Source organism: Equus caballus, chromosome 5, assembly GCF_041296265.1.
Source record: "Equus caballus isolate H_3958 breed thoroughbred chromosome 5, TB-T2T, whole genome shotgun sequence".
NCBI classification, from domain to species: domain Eukaryota; kingdom Metazoa; phylum Chordata; class Mammalia; order Perissodactyla; family Equidae; genus Equus; species Equus caballus.
The window spans coordinates 26,010,927-26,027,131 of record NC_091688.1 but is presented as its reverse complement, the minus strand read 5'-3'; positions in this window follow the sequence as shown (position 1 = coordinate 26,027,131).

Below are 16,205 nucleotides of genomic sequence, written 5' to 3'. Positions count from 1 at the left end.
AGGGATAGATTATCTTTTGGACCCATGGGATTAATAATTCATTTTATTCCAATTTCCTAATGGAATAAACCCCAGAAAGTGGGATATCCCTTGACTCACGCCCAGAGTGAGGGAGCAGAAGCCTCAGTGAGATGGTTAGATTCAGAGCAGAGCCTGGGCACAGAGTTCCTTTGAGAGGCGGTGACTAGGAGTCTGCGTGTACAGTCATGCATTGCTTAATGACGAGATACACTCTGAGAAATGTGTCTTTAAGTGACTTTTTCATTGTGTGAATATCACAGAGTGTATTTAGACAAACCCAGATAGTATGCCTACTGTAAACCTAGGCTATATGGTACTAATCTTATGGTACCACCATCGTATACACGGTCCGTCATCAACTGAAACGTCCTTATGCAGTGCCTGGCTGTATATGTACATGTGCGCATATGCGAATGTGTGGCCATGTGTATATGTCTGTGTATCCATGTGTACATATATATGTGTGTGTTTCTGTGTGTGTACTTGTGTACATATGTATCTGTATATGTGTGCACATGTATATGTGTATGTATCTCTGTATATGTGTATATGTTTCTATGTTTGTATATGAGTGTACACGTGTGTGTTGTGTGTATGCAAAATGCAGCTTTGATGTCTCTTGGTTTCAGTTCCTGGATCAAGTGATGATTATGTTTATGATAAAGGGGATAAAGATGCCAAAAACTTACCCCTTCCCCAAACCACTGGCCTCTGCCTCCCTCTCCAAACAGGGATCCCTTCACTTCAACCACGGGCAGAAAATAATAATCTTCTCTGCATGGAAAGAGACCCACCAGGCATGAAGCCAGTTGGCGCCGGCTCCTTTAGAAATGAACAGATAAACAAACAAATGGGAGCTTGGAAGCAGGAGATGGTTTATGAATAAAACAATGTTTTATTAAGTCGCTATTAAATTTCAATTGAACAGTGCTCGGGCTACATAGGCGCAGACATATTCCTGAAACTAATTGGTTTTCCACATCTGCCTTGCTTCCTAATTGGACTAATTACTGCACTGTAGGATCATGCTCGTCGTACTAGAGAAGGCAAGAAACCTTGATTTACAGTGAGAGGAGCGGCAATTAGAGGGAATTAATTCATAAAGCAACATCTAAATAAATCATATTATGAGAAGACAGCAATGTAATTATTGTGACTGGTGGGTCCCTGGTGGGGAAACATCAAACTTAAACCTCAAACCACGCTGCTGAATTCTCCCTGGATCAGTGTAGCATCTCCTATTTCATCAAGCATGTACTACCTATTCTTTAAGGCCTAATTGAGGCTCCGTGTCAAAAACAATATGGCCTAACACTTCTCCTCTCCAGCGGCGGAGGCAAAAACATCAAGTTCTCACCACCTCATATTTGTCCTTTGTCAGAATTAAATATAAGCTCAGCACGACGTGGGTAATGTGCTATGGCTGCAGTTTCAAAATGGGCGCCTTTGCAAACTTAAGTGTCATTGTGAATCTTCTCTTGACATCCAGTGGCATTTTGGGGGTTATAGCTAAGAGAGCTTATTAGTAAGAATAGCACGTTTCCACTCCAGTCTTTCAATAATTCATCTCCTCTCACTGTGAAGTCACAGGCTCAGGTCCTGCTTGGCTGTAATGGGTCGGAAGGCCTTGCAATATTCATGGTGGCTCCCTCCCCCTTGATAGTGGACATCCTCTTCATTTCCCTTTATTATTTTTTGTTTGGTTGGTGTTTTTTTCTTCTTACTATCATTCAGACTGAGCTTGAGAAGAACTTGTAAACAGCCTCCAGAGTAAATCCTTTGAGCCTCAGTTTCCCATCCATAAATCCAATGATTTCCTCCTTCCTAAGGTGCCACCCTGGAAGTTGCTCTAAATAAGATTTCCCCACTTTTTCACATCGAGGCACATGTAGAAAACGATGTTTTTATATGACACTGGGGTAATCAGAAGGGGTTGTTTGTGTCCAAAGGGCATTTGGGTTTCTAGATCCAGGCTCTGGCCACCTCAGCCTTGTCGACTCAGGGAATTAATATCTTGGGACCCCTGTAAGCCATGGGTGCCATGGACACCCATTGGGGAGCTCTTCCCCAAAGAAGCTACACTTTCTACTTCGAAGGCGCTTCCTGCTCTCTCAGGGGCCTGGAGCAGCCCAGTCCTGCAGCCCTCCCCTTCACAATAGAGCAGGTCATTATTCTCAGCAGGTAGCCCCGAGTTCACTGTCCATTAGGAGGCCTGCCTTTGCTCATCTTTATCTGCTAGTAGAGAAGTGGGTACCACTCAGAGAAAAATATTCTAGAAAAATAACCTCCAAAGTAACCACACACGGTGCAGGCGTTCTGGACTTCCCTTGGAAGGGAGTCCATGTACGTTACTCCATGTACGTTAAACCAAGAAGTCAAGAGTGTAGCAGGGGTCAGAGCATGGCTTTAGAAGAATATCATTCATTCCTTGGACTAAAAGAAACTAATTGCTAAGAACAGGTGCTTTTAGAATCAAAAGGACCTGGATTTAAATCTTTTTCTGTGATGTTTAAGGTGGAACCCACCATCTAACCTCTGTCCTCAATGTTCTCCTCCTCAAAATGTGGGTACTAATACCTGCTTCATGAGGTTGTTATGAGGATTAAGTAGTAGAGTGTGTGTAAAGATCTTCTAGGCCTAGACTAACTCTCAAAAAATAAAAGTTACCGAGGCAGCCCTGATGGTCTAGTGGTTAAAGTTCGGTGCTTTCACCACTTTCCCGGCCTGAGTTCATCTCCAGCCATGGATCCACACCACCCGTCTGTCAGTTGCCATGCTGTGTAGAGGGTTGCATGGAAGAATTAGGACTTACAACTAGTATATTCAACCACGCAGTGGGGCTTTGGGGAGAAAAAAAGTTACTGTTATTATTATTATTGTAACCGCCTCCATCTAATTCTTCTGGTCAGTCTAACATAGCCTCACCAACTGGTTGTCCATCTGAACTCCTGGGAAAGGAGGAACTTACTTCCCTCTGAGGCAGCCCATTCAATTTTTAAGCAGTCCCGCATCTCCTGGTTTCCACTTCTGGATCTGTACAGCGTCAGTTTGTCTGTCATTTCAGAATGACTCATTTTGCACAAACTGACACAGCAACGGCATTCCCAGAGAGCTCAGCGAGCTCCCTCTGCCTGTTGTGACTCGATTTCAGAAGAGCTTTCAGCTGGGGGTTGTCCGCAGAGGCTCACTTCGGAGATAACGATTCAAACACTGCTCCAAGCAGATTCTTCAAACCCAAAGCAAAATCTACCCTCTTCTCATGAATATAATTCCACCTTGACTTATAAAAACAATTGCCAATCGAGAATGGCTTTCTTTAAAAAAGAAAAAAAAAAAAAAGCTGATTTCATTTCTATTTATCTCCAGGCACTTCCTTAGGATGCAGATCTGAAAGGAAAAATTTCCTTGTGACATAGAAGGGTATTTTATGTCACATTCCAAGACTCATTTGGATTCTATGAGATTGTGCTGGTCATTAGCTAATATAAATTAAAGTTGAATAAATGTGAATATGTCTACATGAAATACAATGACCTCAAACAATACAAAAGCGGAGGATTTCAAGTAGCAGATTTGGATTTGTCTGTGTTCAACAAAATGCTCCAGGAACACCCGCAAGCCTCTCTAGGGTGAAGGAACTCCTGGGCAGGACTTCAGTAGGTGCGCACATCTGGCCTTCTCTCTTGGTCTTGTGGAGAAGTAGCCAGAGCGCAGCTGGATGCACCAGGGGGCTGGACCCAACCACTCACCACCTCCATCTGTTCGTTGTTCTGTGGGGTGAGCATGGTAACAGGTTTATACGGGGGGGAAACACATTTGGGGCTCAAATGTCCAGCAGTGTAAGCTTAGGTACTCGCTCTCAGGGGGATACTCAGAAACACAGTTGCCAGATACCCGGGGTACTTAGGGCCCTTTAGGACCAGTGGGAAGCTAAGTTTTGGCACAGCCTCTCCCTCTGTGGAAGAAGGAGCTGTTGATCCTAGATAGCTCAGTATCAGGCAACCCATGTTTCCAGGCTCCCTCACTGGACAACCCTCTGTTTTTTCAGACTTCCAGCTCTATATCCTAAGAGCCATGATTTCAGGAAAGTAACTCAGATTCTCTGAGTCCTTACTGTCTCATTAGTAAAATGTAGGTAATAATCATGCTTATCCCACAAGGGGTGGTAGGAGGAGTAAATGAAATACTGTGCGCAAAGGCACTTAGTCAACAGAAATGATGCCTTGGGCTCTCAGGTTGTTTAGGAAAATCCATTCGGGAACATCTTCCCTTCTGGGAACAGGGGCCTGGGCAGTAACTCCTCCCTCCCGCACGTGTATTTTTCTTTGATGTCCTATAGTCACATCACGTTAAGCTGTGTCAAATCACCTTCCTACGATGGAGAAGAATTAACATAATATGATGTTGGAGGGCATGTTTGCTACTCGATACGCCATAAAGTCCTCCATTCAAAAGCAAAACTTCACAGCCAATTACCTACTTTTAACAAAATTTTCATCCAGTATGAGCCAGAAAGATGAGGGATCATTTCAGGCAAGCAGACAAGAATCCATCCCAATTTGTGATGCTTAATGCCATGGTGGGGAGACCTTGAAATGGGTTCCCCAGCTTGCGTGGAGAGCGTGGAGAGAGAAAGTCACTCCAGAAAGATGCAGTCCAGGAGGGGCAGACGCTTGTTCAGCATTGTTTGTTCCCTCTCTCTCTCTCTCTCCCTCTCTCTCTCCCTGGGAAAGTTATTGTTTTCTTTATGTTGATGTTTCTCTTGGAAAGAATTTCTTAATCACACCTCCTAGACACACCCATTTGCACAATTCAGTCTAGTTCTTAGTGGCATAAAATCCAAGGAAACTCCCCTCCAGCAATCACCAAGCATTATGACAATTTACCGTCTTTAGCTCTAGTCTTCAACAGCTTTCCTCTCTAGACCACAGGGATACGATTAGTGAAGGGAATGAGAGAAACCAGAAAAAGAAGAAGGAGCGAAAGAATGAAGGAAGAGCAGAGATGAGAAAAATTCAATAAAAGGAAATAATCAAATTTTCACTTGAAAATTTCCTGAACTCCACAGTAGATTTAGTTCTTATGTTCCATAAATTATATGCAAAACAAGTGCAAAAAAAAAATAAACATATTGCAAACAAACCAGTGGCCCCTACAAATATTTCCTTTACATGACTCTAAATATTACAAGAGTTTGTGATTATACAAAACTTACAGAAACTAGAAGGTCATATCCCCACAAAATAAAGAGAAATAGTGAATTTAGAGAGTTCATTCAAACAACTAGCTGCTTAAATGAGAAGTTTTTAAAAAAGGGCAAACCAGGTCCATTCAGTAGCCATGTGTAGATAAAACCTTCAATTTTGGCTCTATGCATTCCCTTGAAAATCTATTCAGTAAGAGGAAAATCCTAGGTGAATTGATGAAGACAGAGAAGTTTAAACAAACCAATATTTATTGAGTTCCTACTAGTATTGGGCACTGTACCAGGCTGGAAGTGGGAAGCGGGAGGGATAAGAGTGAGAGTGGGCTAGGATGTGGAGAAATAAACCCAGAAAGCTCACTGTTTAGTGAAAGGACACAGTCAGTGACACAGCTGACCATCTGCAGACGTTTAGGTAAAAACTGCAATTATGATGCTTCTGCTTTTTAAATGGACAATGGAACCACATATTTGAAATCAATCTGTCCCAGTGTTGGTCTAGTTAGCCTAGAGTGCTCTGAGTTTAGAAGAAGACAGATTTCACCAAAGGATGGCTAGAATGCCCATAGTCAGGGTAAGTGGGGGAAAGGAGCATTCTAAGTAGAAGGAACATTATATATATGCACCCAAATAGAAAGCATGAAAATTCCTGGTAAATCTCACACACCCTGGCTCAGCAAAGTGGGTACATAAGGCATAAGCAAGGGAGTGGAAGAGGTAAGAGGTAAGAGGAATAAGGTGAGGAATAAGGTAAGGAATAAGGTAAGAGGAAGCCAGATCACAGGCTGCCTTAGGAGCTGCGTGAAGACATTTGGAGTTAGTCTATATATTGATGATTATAAAGCTCGTGACCATCTATGGCAGATTGTATTTCCCAAAATTGGCCTCAGCAATGTTTTCTGTAGGGGAGGAAAACTTTTCCCTTCTTCTTTTCTAGGTTCTTTGGCTGGCCTAATAATTAAATCGGCATTAGACAGATTAAAAGGAGAAAAAAAATTAATTTTGTACGTACAGGAATCTCAAAGATATGAGGCTCACAGAAGTGACCAAAGCAGGCAACTTTATACCTTTTATACAAAGAAACAACAAATTTGTAACTAATTGACAAGAGAAAGAAGTTTGGGCTTGGGGTAGTAAATTAGTAAAGTAGTAACAAGTTTTGCTTATACTGCCTTCTTGGCCCTGAATCCCCTATAAGGACGTCTCTCTTTCTCCCGGTAGAGGGAAGATACCTTTCATATGGGAGATTTATCTCTCCCTTTAAGGGGGACAAAGGAGACTCAAAGGGTCCTTCCTGCATTGGCTATTTTTTAAGTAACTTTAATTCAAAATAATCAATATGCCAAATGGCATATTTTGGGGTGGCCTGCTTTGAGCCCCATCATTTCCAATCCTACATATTATTCCAGAACATTGCCACTATTCATGACGAGATGGAATCTATTTCTCTCCTTCGGTCTGGGCGGGTTGTCCTTGATCTGCTGTGGAGAACAGCAGAAGTGATGCTCCATGACTTCTGAGGCTAGATCATAAAACCCACACAGCCTCTGCCTCTCTCTCTTTCTCTCTCTCTCTCCCTCTCTCTCTCTCCTCACCCATGGAATACAGCAACCATGATTTGAGAATACCCAGGCACAGGGAGAGGGCTCACGTGAGTGTTTCAGCCCTCAGCCCCAGCGAAGATCTCAGCTAACAGCCAGCAGCAACCACTACTTACAGGAGGGGGCAAGGCTTCAGATGATTCCAGCTCCTAGCTGAGTCCTCAAGTCTTCCAGCTGAGACTCCAGACATTGTGGAGCAGAGGAAATGGCCTGTCAAAATTCCCAACCCATGGAACCCAGGAGCATGACAAATGGTTCTTTTATACCACTAAGTTTTGGGGTAACTTATTATGTATCCATGGTAACTAGAGTATCATCTTAATAATAACAGACTTAATGATAACAAGGCTTTATAGCTTTTCCTATTCAGTAGTCACTTATTCCCCACTGGGGGACATAGTATTACTCTCCTAATTTTATAGAAAAGCAAAGTTCCTTGATTCAGAGATAGAGCTAGCAGATGGTAGAGCTAGCAGTGAAACCAAAATCTTCTGGCTCCAAATCTTGTTTTCTTTCCACTCTACCGCTTTCACTGGGTCCCACTGCATTTTGGTGAACAGGCGATGAATTCCATTAGACCTGTGACTTAGAAGGTGATCCTAGTGGCAGTGTTGCATGTTATGTGCAGTGGTTCTGGGGTCAAATTGTCTAGTTTCAACCCCTGGCTCTGCTTCCCACAAGCTGTATGACTTGGGCAAATTAAGAGATGTGCCCGGGGGCCAGCCCGATGGCACAGTGGTTAAGTCCTCATGTTCCGCTTCGGCGGCCTGGGGTCCACCGGTTCAGATCACGGGTGCGGACATGGCACCACTCATCAAGCCGTGTTGTGGCAGGCGTCCCTCACATAAAGTAGAGGAAGATGGACACGGGCATTAGCTCAGGGCCAGTCTTCCTCAGCAAAAAGAGGAGGATTGGCAGAAGATGTTAGCTTAGGGCAGATCTTCCTCAAAACAAACAAACAAACAAAAAGAGATGTGCCTGAGTTTCTTTAACAGTAAAGAATTTAGAACAATGCCTGGTATATCAGACATGCTCAATAAATGTTGACCGTGACTATGGATTATAGAATTACTCTTAGACTTAGGAAACGGGGCCCTTGCCCTAGGCCTCCCAATTTAGTAGGACCCACTTTGACACATCTCCAACCATGCCCTTACCCATAGGACACAGTACATGGAGCCAAAAGGACATGAGAATCCAAGTCTGTGTCCTTCCTTCTAGAGCGTGCTCTGGATGTCCAGGATTCTGGAATTTCCTGTATGCATGGCTGCAAGCCCACTTCTGTGGGACAAATGGTTACCTTCTTGATCCTTCGTGCCAAGGGTAGACTGTGCTTTTGTCATTTTAACCCTAGGCCATGGCCAAATCTTGGTTGCTTGCATGGGCTGCAGATGAATCTTATATACGCAAGCTCAGAATTTTCTCATGTGTGTACAAGACCTCTTCTGTTATGGGTGGGGTTGGGGACGGGAAGAGAAGGGATTGTGGATGACGGGCTGGGGTCCAGGATCCAGCTCTTCCCACACTACCACATTTCGTGATGTAACTCTGAGGAGTCCAAAAGTTCAAAATTTGATCTAGGTTCCAGGTCATTTTGAAGGCATATTTGTTCAGATAGGAGGCCAGAATATATTTTGTTTAGTATGTTTTTAATCTTGCTTTATAAGTTTTAAATATTTAGATATTTAGTGCTTGGGTCTCCATTCATGTTCTTAACCCAGGCTCTGCACATATTCGGATTGATGGATTGATCAGGAAAGAGACAAAATGCAGGGAGACCAGCTGCAGAGCTCTTGCAGGCATTGAAGTGACAAACAGAAAGCCAGATTAGAGGTTAGGAGCTTTAAAAGGAGAACACAGAAGTAAGAGGCGTTTCAGCAGCAGAGGCAATCAGCCTCAGGCCCCAGGGGGATGAAGGATTTGAGAATGGCCTTAGTGACATCTTGGACTTCTCTAGCTAGTTCCGTGGATATAGAAAGGGATGGTGGGAGAAGCAGCAGATTTGGGGGGGAATACAGTGAGTTTGGTTCTGTGTAGAGGTGCTGGCAGGCTATCCACATGATGAGGACTGTGGCTTGAGATATATAGATTTGGCAACTATTAAGGAATGGAGTTGAAGCCATCACCAGAGTGGGAGAAAAGGGCTGGGCAGCAACTCAGAGCAAGAAGAGCCAGCAAATATGCTGTATTGGTCAGGATGAGCAGAAGTAACAAGTGACCCTGAAATCTCAGGAGCTTGCAGCATCAAAGGTTCATTTCTCTCTCACACATGTGCATTGTGGCCAATTGTGACTCTGCCCTTGTTCTCTAACCAGGACCCATGCAGGTGGAGCAGCATAGCTGGTGGGGGTTGCAGAGGGAAAAAAGATCATGGCAATTCACACACTGGCTCTTAACACTCCTTCTTGGCAATGATAAGTGGTCCTGCTGCTCACATTTCATTGAGTGAAGCAAGTGACACGGCCAAGCCTGCATCAGTGGGGCAGGGAAGTACAACCTCTCCCAAAGAGAGGCAGTGATTTTGTTTTTTTTGAGGACAATTAGCCCTGAGCTAACATCTGCCGCCAATCCTCCTCTTTTTGCTGAGGAAGACTGGCCCTGAGCTAACGTCTGTGCCCAACTCCCTCTATTTTATATATGGGACACCTGCCACAGCATGGCTTGACAAGCAGTGCATAGGCCCACACCCAGGATCCGAACCAGCAAACCCCAGGCCGCAGAAGTGGAATGTTGGAACTTAACCACTGCGCCCCGGGCCTCCCCAGCAGAGACTATGTTTGAACAATAATAGAGTTAATGACACGCTTTTCTAGAAAACAAGTCTTCTCACTCTTCTCACCCCTCCTTTCTCTACCATAACTGGAGCTGTCTAGCTTGGGTGTGGGGTACAGGGCTGCTTTTCCAATACTCAGCAGTGGTCAACCAAGTTACTTGGTGGGGAGAAGGGGATTAAGGTGCTGATGTTCCAAATGGTAGTAAAAGCATAGACAAGCACGTGGGGATGAAAGAGAGCATTAATTCCCTCGGTAAGCATTTATTTACCAAGTACACACTGGAAAAATATCTTTCTACAAACCTGGGAAATGACTCAATACACCCAATGCAACTAACGGTTTACAGCCATAAAGGAAAACAAACCTTTTTTATCAAGCAGATTTCGTCACCCAGAGACATCCCTAAAACATTTTCCATGTCTAATGCGTTGTTTTTAAGCACAACTTATACTTGCTTATAGGAGCCAAGGCAGAACATGGCCAGATGACAAAACTGCAGAACGAGTCCAGACCAGAACAGTCAGAGATGGTGACGGGGCGCCCTGCTCAAAAGGAAACGAAGGAAAGGGGCCATGTGCAAGACGGGAGGATCTGTGCATACCCCACATGCCCCCACCCAGAGCGATGATGTGGAGACCCCTCCTCCTTCACATCCCAGGAGAACCCTGCTCACCTTCCCTTGGAGAGAAGGTGTTTAAGAGCACAAGAGCGCCTTCTCCATATTCCTTGATCAATGAGTAAAGTTTCTGCTCTGCTATTCTGAACCTGGTCTCTTTCTATTGGCTCCAGCAGCTCTGGGCAAAAGCACCCACTTTTGGGTCACCAGTTCCTTAAGCCTAGGTAACACTTTTAATTGCTTTATATCTATTAACCACCCTTCCCAATAACTTAGTAAAATGATAGTTATTATTGTCATCGTACAGATGAGGAGTGTGAGGTTTGGGGGTTTAATAACCTTCCCAAGATTAAGCAGATGGCTAGGGTCAGAGCCTGGATTCCAGTGCACTCCTAGTTCTAATCTTCCATTGAACCATCTATCCTCAGCAGAGAGCTGCCCAAGGTGTAGAGGAACTCAGGCACAGAGTGAACAGAACGAAGGCTAGAAAAGAGGCAGAGAGCTTCTCAGTAGGATTCACCATGTAACTTTAGATGGCGAAGTGACTTCCCAATGGACTCCTGGAGAGAGCGATGCTTTAACACTAAGGACGGACTGTAGAATGTGGAGGTCCAAGCATCGAGTGGAGCAGCTGGAATGAGACTGTGATGTGAGTATGGGTCATGGGGACAATGAAGAATTGTCTTGGTGGAGCAACCATGTCAGCCTTTGAAGCCCAAGAGAGTAACCGTCTTCTCTCCGCGTCTTTCCTAATCTCCCAAGCAGGTTCAGATTCTACAGCATGAAGCACTTTGCAGCTCTTCTGCCTGCTATGACATACGTTGCACCCTTATCTCCCCTCGGAGATTGTAAGCTTCTTAATTGCCATGGGACAGTCTCTTATTCATCTTTGTTTCCCAACACTTGGCTTACTGGCATCTCAGTGTGTCTAACCAGTTGAAAATTGCTCCTCAAATAAGTCTTCCTGCGGGCAAGGAGAGCTGCCCTACATTAGAGAAACTTTAATGGCTATGTTTTGAAGAAGGGTTAAGGGGGCTCCTCCTAGGATGGGTGTAATTGGAGAGAAGGAAAGATTATTTCCAGAACATTAGGGGTTGCAGTTATTTGAAGAATCAAAGACAGTCTTTCCTGTCAACTCTCCCATGCTCCTTTGCATTTAAAAGCAATGCCATTTACTTACAAATTACAGTGGTTTCGATGCAAATGAACCACTTCAGGACAGTTTCCTCTCCCCCAGATTAGCTAGGAAATGTGGGGAAATTGACCAAGGATGCAGAATGCTGAGCCTGACCTAAGGCCTATTAAAATAAAGCTCCTGTTTAATTATTCCTATTTCTGAAATGAGAGGCAATTAGAACCCAGTGAAGTGGCAGGAGGGGCTGGCCCAGGATTTTGCTCTTGTTTATGTGGATTCTGGGTCTGGATATGGCTAGCAGAGCACACTTGACCAGACAGCGTAGGGGAATTGCTGCGTGCAGAGGCATGTCCCAGGCCGGACCTGACTCACTCGCAGAAGAATTGTGGTAAATTACCGAACCCCTTTGGCCCTCAGTTTCTCTGTTAAATAGGGAGACCCATCCCTGCCCTCTTTATGGGAAGACTGGTGAGAGAATATTAATCTAATGTCTGGTACTTGACAATTTAGAATATATAAAGTGTTTTTGCATCCATTACCTCATTTGGTTCCCCACAAGACCCTATGAGGTGCGACTTTTTCTCATTTGCATTTCCAACAGGAAAACTAGGGCTGGTAGAGGTTAAATTGCCCAAGTCGCACAATCAGTTAGTGATGGAGGCATGCTGCTTCTAACTCCAAATCCCATTGGTCCCCTCTTCCTCCCTCATAGAGAAAACAGTGAAGAGAAGTGGAGGGGAGGAAATTTTTTTTCCCCTTTACCCATCTTAGGTTTCCTAGCAAGGGTAGGGGAGGAAGACATTTCCTCTACCCGCTCTGGGTCCTTCTGGCCAGACAACGAATTAAATTCACATGAGACAGAATAACAGGAGAAAATTAAACAAAGCTTTATAATATGTATACATGGGAGAGGCTCAGGCAAACTGAGCAACTCGCCAAAATGGCTGAAGCCACCACCTTAAATATCTTCAGCTAAAGACACAGAAGGATCTTGGGGGTGGGGAGGGGGAGTCAGTTACGGGAGGTTACCAGACAAGTACAGTAAACAAGAGTAAGATTATTATGCCGGTTCAAGTCCTTGTCTTCCACATTGATTAAGAGTTTCTAGAGATAAGGTCATTCTCCCTTCTTTCTGGTACAGAGAGTGAGACACTTTTACAGATGGAGATTTCTTTTACAAATGTAAATGTCTCTTAACAGAGGGTAAGTAAATTCTACTTTTCAGAGTTTCTTTCCTGTCTGCAGTTTTTTTAAAGTAACCAGCTCCAAATAATCCTCATGTCAAAGAGACATATCTTGGGGTGGCCAATTCCAGTCCCCCACACAAGGATCCCATAAATTTGACTGGCCAAAGACAGATTAACAAGAGAAAAACAAACAGAAGTTTATCAACATACGCACTGCTCATGGATATATGGGAGCATCCAGCAGTGAGTAACCCAAACGGGTGGTTTGAATTTGGGTTTATTAACCATCTTAAGTTAAACAAAAGAAAAGCACTTAGGCTCTGCTGTGGGTCAGTTATGGGAAGGTGACCAGGAAAAGTTGGTAAACAAGTGCTGTTTGGTAAGGTGTGTTACACAGATTTAAATTGGTGCTTTCTCATTGACAAGAGTTGTAAAGAGTCCTCCTCTTTGTGGTATGGGAAAGAAAGACATCTCTACAAATGGAAATTTCCTTTATAAATGGAAAATTTGTGCCCTCTTTCTAGAATTTTTCCTGCATCTTCTGGTTCTCAACGGCCTTTAGCTCAAAATAATCCATATGCCAAAGAGGTATATTTTAGGGTGGCATATTCTGATACCCTTCAGAAGACAGGACATAGCTAACAATAATACAAACACATCTTACTTCCTAAGGGCCAGGCCTGGCTCAAAGAGCCATACATACGCTAATTCATTTAAACCTCCCAACAACCCAATAAGGTGGGTATTATTATTATTCCCATTTTACAGATGACGAAACTGAGACACAGAGAGGCCAAGATCACATAGCTAATAAGTAGTGGAGCTGAGATTAGAATTTAGGAAGACTGGTTCTAGAATACACGTTCTTAAGCCTTTGGCAATTACTTTACCTATTTCCTGTGGCAGAGCAGAAGGACTGTCTATGAGTAGCTACAAGTACGGTACTACTTGAAAGATGAAAGTGCATATTTCGCTCCTGTCCCCCATGTCCACCCCTAGAAATCTTTCCTACTAACCAGCATGTTGTCAGCAGTTCCACCTTACAGATCATTTCTCTGGACAAAGTTATTAGTTGTCCCGGTTTAAATGTTCTCGCCCTACCTGCCTCTTTACCCACCCCACCCCCATGCACACGCGCACAGAACAAGATCTACACTTCTAGCAGCAAGTCCTCTGTGATCTTGAGACCCTCTTGCCTCATCTCTTGCTTCTTCCTGCTTCACACCCTGCCTTCCCAACCCACGAAACTCCTGGAAGTTCCTTGAAGGGGACACAAACCCTTGCATGTCAGCGCATCTTCACGTTTAGTTCTCTCTTCGATCCCTGTAGGACACCTATGTGTGAAAGTTCTTTGCTGCTCTCCCAGCTTACTCTCGGTGCACCTCTTCAGTGATCCCATAGCAACCCAAGCACTTTCTTATCGTATGGCATAATTGTTTGAGCACATTAACTGGGAGCTACTTGAAGGAAAAGGTTGCTTCTGTTTATCTCTGTATCACCCAGTTCTGTGCCTGGTAGTTAGTATGTATTTGATAAAGCTTCTCTTGGCCAATAGTGTTCATCAACACTCTATTATAAACCAGTTTATCAGTATCTTTCTTCCACAATAGAAATAGCTTTATAGGGTTTGTTTTCTTGATTATTAAAGTAAGGCATTCTCATTGTGGCATTTTCCACTATTACAAGAAAATGTAAAGAAGAAAATGAACATCACTGATAATATGACTACCAGAGATATCTTCTCTTTTAGCTAGTTTTCTACAATAGTGGCTAGCTGAGAAAGGATGGTACCTAAGACATTCATCCAACAGGACCAAGAGGAAAGGAGAGCCCTAAATCATACAGAACTGCCCTGGCAAGCCATCTGTGAGTTGAACACTTCACGGGATATGTTCCAGATCAGCAGGGAGAAGCATGAGGTCACTGGCTGCTGAAGAAAGAACACCAGGAGAAACAGGACAGCAGAAGCTACAGGAAGAAAATGAAGGAAAGGCTTTTTTGTTGCCTTCAGAGAGCAGAACCAGGACACAGGGAGAACATTTGCAAAAAGTCAGCCTTTGATTCAATTTAAACAACTTTCTAATAATCAGAGAGCTGACAAAAACAACATATTACCTCCTGAGAAAGTAAGCAGCCTGTCCCTGGAGGTATTCAAGTAGCTGCTGATGTTAAATAAAAATTCTTCAAGACACTCATGAAAGATGGTAAGGTAGGTTTTATTCAAGGGGGAGCTGCTACAGTGGGGTTTAGCAGTAGAGAGAGATCAGGCTCAACTCCAAACACAAGGAAATGTGGGAATTTACAGCCAAGGAGCAGGGAGGGAGTCAGTGGACGGAAAATTATTTGGAGGAAACATCAGGGGTAAGAGGGGATTCTGGCTAAATTGACCCAATAGGATTCTTGCGGAATGCCTGGCAGGGTAATCAGACATCACATGGAGTGTGGTAGAAGATGAGGAACTTGATCAGATATTGAGGGCGGGGGATTCTGGTTAAACTGATTTAACAGGATTCATGTTAAATTGGACAATGAAAAGATGAACACAGAAGCCAAAAATCAGGGCCTAGTTGAGAAGAGAGTTCAGAGAAGATTGATAAGAGTTTTGGTCAAGACGACAGGCTTTGTGAATGAGAGATGTGCACTCATTTACTCAGTCAGTCAGTAAGTCATTCAGTCAATACTTATTAAGCATCTGCTACTTGACAAATGATGTTCTAGGTGCTGGAGAACCAAAGTCAAATGAGGCCCAATAGTCCTTGTCCTCAAGTGGCCATTTATCATGGGCAGGATGTTGCTACAAGTGGGAGGGTAGACCAGATGACTTCTGAGATCCTTTCTAACTACAGCACCCAATTGTAACCGAAAGTTCGGTCTCTGAACCCGTTGCCAATCCAAATAACGAGAACAGAGTCTTGAGTGGAAGAAGAAAGGTTTTTACTTGCCAGGCACAGGGAGCAAAGCAAGGGCTCATGCCTCAAAAATTGCTAGCTCCCCGATGAAGAATGGGTAGGGATTTTTATTTGGGGTTTTGGGTAGGGGCGGGGGAACATGTAGCTTGTGCAACTCGGTGCTTTTCCACCAGCCTGCGATTGGCCTTGAGAGGCTGCTTGCAGCCAGGCGGGAGGATGGTGAGATAGGAGGATGGCAGGTGGGCGTCCTTCGCCATTGTCTCTTGTCTTGTCTTCCTGTTTGAGGTGGGTTTGAGCGCCGGGAGTGAGGAGTTGAGGTCTGGGAAGCCTGCGCTCCATGACACTCTTGAGACAGCGGCTTTCCTGGCAAACTCAAGGACACATGATTAGCTAAACCTTAGTGTGCCTCCAACTCCAGGCCACCTGGGCTTTTAACAATGTGTAACTCCCATTTAGTTGTAAAGCTCAAAGAGTCCAAGTTTAAAGAAACAGGTATTTACATATGAGTGGAGCTAGAGAAGCAGGAAAGGGGGTGATGGGTTTTAGTTTTAACCCCATATACGCTGGGTTCAATGCCGGGGAACTGATATCAGGGCTGATTTTAAGAGCCTGTAATGAGTCTTACTTTTGAGAAGTTTGGTCCCAGCAAAACTCACAAATACAATCAGGCACCACTTAACGACAGGGACACTTTCTTAGAAATGCATCATTAGGCAGTTTCATCATTGTGTGAACATCATAGATGTGCTTACACAGACC